Here is a 5,865-nt window from a genome sequence, read left to right as displayed (position 1 = left end):
CCCAGAGGACAGAGACAGAGACAAGAAACTTCTCCTCCTTTCCTCAGTATCGTCCATCCCTTTAAAAAGCAAGCAAAGCCCTAGCTGGTTTGCTCAGTGGTTAGAGCATCGGCCCGCAGACTGAAGGGTCCCAGGTTCGATTCCAGCCAAGGGCAGGTACCTCGGTTGCAGGCTCAATCCCCGGCTCTGGTCGGGGTGCATGAGGGAGGCAACCAGTCGATGTGTCTCTTTCACATCTATGTTTTTTTCTCTCTCTCCCCCTCTCCCCCTCTCCCTCTCTCTGTCTCTCTTTCTCTCTCTCTCTGAAAAGCAATGGAAAAAATATCCTTGGGTGAAGATTAAGAAAAAAAAAGTAAGCAAGATTAGAGGCGCAGCTTTGATAAAAGGAAAACAGTATTGCTGTTGGAGGTGTGGGCTGGTTTTAAAACTAAAAATAACACTCAAAAAATACATAAAGAATCACCTTCTCAAGCTTTCCAAGGACAACTGTACTTGCTAAGCCAGATGGTTACAAATACAGGTCTCATAAACTGGCCTTGTTACTGAAAGCACAGTTGAAAAAGTTGTGGAAATAAGCCATTGTGTCTGCATTAAAGATTTATTGTGGAATTGTATGATTCTACATCGGGTTAGCCATATACAACTTGGCCAGAAAGTTTAGCTGGCGTGTCCAGACTTTGCCAACGGGAGTGTAAAATGAGATCACATGTATTTATTAATACCCATTTTAAGAAAGCTTCAATGCCTCATCCTGCTTAACTGCAGGAATTCCAGGGTCTTGACAAATTCCTCTTCTCACTATTTCTGGAAATCAGGACATTACCCCAGTTGTCTGCTGCATCGGCCACAGGTCTGTCTTCTTACAATCCATCTTTCTATGCACAGGCTGCCCACTGCCCTGCTGCAAACCACCGCTGCAACTCCTGGATTCCATCTCCCTCCAGCTACTACTGCTCACCCCTGTTCTGCTTCCACCCCAGCAAAGGCAGAGACCCTCCTTTTAATGATCTGATGTCGGTGCTCAGCCTAACTGTGATCTTTTGCAAAGACTACTCTTCAGAGAAGTACAGGAAAATGGAAGGGGGCATTGCAACACCCACAATACCTCAAAGCTGTGATGGATGTGGCTACTTGCAACCCAGGTGCACCTCCAAGTGTCTCATAATAAGTGATCTTCAGACTGGGCTTCTTGCCCCTAGGGTATATGACTATTTCCCAGAGGTACAAGAATAGGGACCGTTTTAATGAAATTCATTTCAGATCCTCAACTTCCATATGCGTTCTTTCCCAAAATGAATCTCTGTGAAGGTGACTTTCGCAAGTTAAGCAACTTCTTTCTACCTTCTCCTTTAAATAACTGCCCTTCTGCCACATAAAAACAAACTCACTTCTCACCCATAAGTTTACCTGGTACATAAGGAAACAGTTTTCCATGGGTACCTCATGTTTCTGCAGGTCTTGAAAGCAAGGCACTAAAAGCCCTTAGTTCAAGACTATTTTTCAAGGATGTTTACATCCTTGTAAGCATCCTTGGAACACAGTGTCTCCCTCTTTCTGGAGCAAAGAGCTGTTTACTGTTTATGGGTTGAATTATGTGACCTACCCACCCCAAAGATGTTCAAGTCCTAATCCCCAGTATCTCAAGATGTGACTTTATTTCGAAATAGGCTCATTGCCGATGTACTTAGTTAATATGAAGTCATATGGAGTAGGGTGGGTCTGGTATCCTTATAAGACAGCTATGTGAAGTCAAAGACACACAGAGGGAAAGCCATGTAATAAAGGCAGAGACTAGAGTCATACAATTTTAAGTCAGGGAACACCAAAATTTGCCAGCAAACCACCAGAAGCTAGGAAGGGAGGGAAGGAAAGATTCCCCTACAGGTTTCAGAAGGAAGACGGCCCCGCCAACACCCTATTCATACTTGTAGCCTACAGAACTGAGAGACAACAAATTTCTGTTGTTTTAAGCCACCCAATTTGTGGTACTTTGTTATAGCAGCCCTAAGAAACTTACTGTCCAGATTAATAATGTCTCCCACGAGCAAATGTAAGGCATCCTTACTCAACATTATAAAACATTTGGGTTTCCTAGGACCGTAATTCCTCGCCGGCAGTGCAGCCTATTGCATGAGCAGGCATCCACCTGGGCCCACCCATATTGGCGCGGAGGGGAGTGGGGCTCAGGGAACCAATGCAAAAACGGTGGTATTCTGGTGTTATTGCTGTAATTACGTCTTGTGTCCTCTGATGACATACATGAAACTGTGGCAGGCTAATTTATAAAATCTCAGACCTTTCACAGTTCTTAATATGAAGTATTACTTCAGGGTATATAAATCTCTGCCCACCAAACAACAAAACATTTATACAATTTCTTTAATCAAGTCACCATAAACACTGTATTCACTGATATATGTATTTCAAATAAAATTTCTAATATATATGCCATTTGGTCATTAAATTCTTACAGCCTTATGGAACAGAAAGGACATATAGCATATATAGTATAAATATTAATATAGTATATATTATATGTATATTGTACATAATGCTGAGAAGTACTTAATAAGTTGATCAGTAAGACTTTCAAGCAAAAAAATTCGTATTAGGATAAAATTCCATAGAAGTAGAAGAGAGTTCAAGTAACAAGAGGAGTGATAAAATATTTTCAATTGTTACAAATCTTAAGATAATTTTAAATATGGAAAATGGTGGCTATCAGTCTCTATTGTACCAAGATCTCACTGGATACATTTCAAAGAAAAACTAACATTTGAATTTTAAAGGTCAATATTTATAATACATAATAAAATGTATCTTTTGAAACTATTTAAACATGATGATGATTTCAGATTTAAAAAGAAAATCCATCAAGATACCATGATTTTCCCAAAACTGGGAGGGAGGTATGCAAGTGGAACCGGTTTGGAGAGTATTCATTGCTTTTCTACTTACAGCTCTCTTAGCTCCTGGCCTGCCCGGAGCTCACCTCACTACCAGGACAACCAAGCAGGCCCCATATTTGTCTTGGTTGACTGTTGTATCACCACCCTCAGCATAGTTGATGTTTAATCATTGCTAAAGAATAAGTGTCATTCATACGCTCTATCAGCTTCTGCTTTGGGGACTTCTCTAACACTGGCCTGGGGTGACTGACACTAAGAACAAAGGGGTCAAGTGGTATCCTGCACTGCCATGTCTTGTCAGATGAAAAATAAAATAAGTCTAGACCTAATCTAGAAGTTTGATCAGCTAACTGATTATAAATCTCAGATCAAATGAGGCATCAGATTTTCCAATTTAACTGGATTCTGGATTATCTACAGTTTTTAATACCAGCAAAAGCAGAATTCACCCTCCTAGGGACAAAGTTAGTTGAAGTCCCAATGACCATCTTCCTCTGCTAGATCAATGTCAAGTGCCATCCTATTTTCCTGCCATTGCCACTGCACTTCTAAGTGATCCTCCTTCAGGCTGTACCCCGAAGCAGTTGCCTCTCGTGACCCTCCCTGAGTTAAGCCGTCATCACTCAGAACCCTTTTCCCCGTTCTGACATTAGGTAGGGTGCTACGGACCTGGGAGCCCATTTGCATCTCTCCATTTTCCAGCATTGACAGCTTACACACAACCACATCGTTTTAAATTTAAAGTATCCCAGAAACAGATTTTATTATCAAAACCGGATTGAAAATATATGCAGACAAGTCAAAGTACTTGCATTAATGAAGTCTTAAGGATTTACACAATATCAAGAGACGTCTCCAGAGGCAGAGGTGCACATCAAGCCTAGCTCTTCTGATTCATTTCCTCTGAGAAGCAGCTTAGAATTAATCAGGCAACAGGCCGTGAAATAATTGCATTGCTAACAGAAACCTGGTAGAAGTAGAGGGGGGATTGCTAACTCTACCTACAGGGCTTTCTCTGGAGTCACATGGCACATTTTCTCACTTAGATGGGGGGAAAGTCTATTTTGTTAAACATTTACTTGAAGGGAAAACAAAATCATAAGTTAATGTAATGTTTTTATACAGATGAATTACAGCAAATAGACTAGGAATGATCTTTTACTTAATAAAAATTATAGTAAAAATACACTTGGAAAGATTTTAGTTCTTAGTAGCTCTTCTTGCCAAATCATCTACTAAATACATATAGCGCTGCTTGGCTGTCGTTGGCTAAATGTCTCGGGTGCTCATGAAGTGGATGAGCTTAAACGTGGTCATATTGTTAATGTCAATACTGAATTTCCCCCTCTATGTATTCCTGTCGCTGCCTGAAAAAGACTAACTAGTTGTAAAACCATCAAAATAAATACTTTCAGATGCTGCTTTCCAAAACTGGGTCAGAGACCATGGGGGTATGTCCTGGCTCCCTGAGGCACAGGAAAGGAGCAACTCACATGACACTGGTGAGGAAGATATTAGACACTAAGGGAGGGAGGGAGGGAGGGAGAGAGAGAGGGAAGAAGGGAGAGAAGGCGGAAAACAGTCAATAGTAATTACGAGAGAAAATTAACCATGAATAAGGGAAGGTCAGAGTATTTACATAAAAGTGTCTTGTGGCAAGGGGGGGCAATGGTTGCTTTATTGCAAATTTAGGGTAAACTCTAGGAGGCAGAAATCCTCATAAATTCAAAGTTCCTGCTGTCTCTGGAAGGTGCTAAGGGAACTAACTCATTAATTTAAAAACTGGCCTAAGAATCATTTATCCAGCCACACCTGTATGAATTGTTCTCCAAGGTAACCAAATAGAGGTGAAGTTTCTCCATGTCACCATTTTCTTTCTTTTTTCTTTTTTTAAGTATATCTTTATTGATTTCAGAGAGAGGGAGGGAGAGGGAGAGAGAGAAATAGAAACACCAATGATGAGAGAGTCATTGATCCGCTGCCTCTCGCACATCCCCAATTGGGGATCGAGCCCGCAACCGGACATGTGCCCTGACCGGGAATCAAACCGAGATCTCCTGGATCCTGGGTCTGTGCTCAACCATTGAGCCACGCCCGGCCGGGCTCTATGTCACCATTTTGATCTAAGTAATGCCAGATATTAGCTGCCTCCTAATAAAATGCACAACACTAGTACCATAAAACCTAAACTAAACTAAACCTGATCAGACCTCTTGATCTAACTCCAAATATGAAGGGGGGAGGTGGTGGGGGAATAATAGAGATACATGTTAAATGACCGTTCGAGGATACCATCTGCAAAATCCCGACTGCAAAACAAACAAAAAACTACAGGAGAAATGAACTGAACACCTCAATCAAAAGGCACGAATTGTCAGACTGGAGAGCACAGAGTTGGTTATTCCTCTTTTTAATCCGTCTTCTCACTTTAGTTCTTAATACAGATACTTAAAAATAAAGATACAAATAGATAAGTGAGAGGATAGAGAAAACATACCACACAAACACACCCTGCAAACAGTAAGCATAAGCAAGCTGGAACGATCATAAGAAAAGGACTTCAAAGCAAGGAGTAGTAATGGAGATAAAGCAGGAAACGTCGTGATAATAAGTGGTTAATACACGAGAAAGACAGAAAAATTATAAATGTCAGCCTAATAGAAGGGCTTCAAAATGCAAAAAGTGGACAGATATAAAGAAAAAATCCACAATCACAGATGGAGACTTTAACAACAGCAACAAAAAAATTAGTTTGAATATAGAACTGAAACGATGCTGTTAACCAACTATAAAAACCTGGGAAGAACCACAAAGATGCTAAATTAAGACGAGTAGGTGGGCTGGTTAGGCATTTATCTGCCTCCTCTTCTAAACTAGTTCTTTAGGTACTGTTTGAACTCAGTGACTAAGCACAGGTTTGCCACAGACTTAAACAAAAAGAACAGGAGAGGCGTTG

The sequence above is a fragment of the Miniopterus schreibersii genome (assembly GCF_964146895.1).
Source record: "Miniopterus schreibersii genome assembly, chromosome: 2".
NCBI lineage: Eukaryota > Metazoa > Chordata > Mammalia > Chiroptera > Miniopteridae > Miniopterus > Miniopterus schreibersii.
This window is presented reverse-complemented; position numbering follows the sequence as displayed.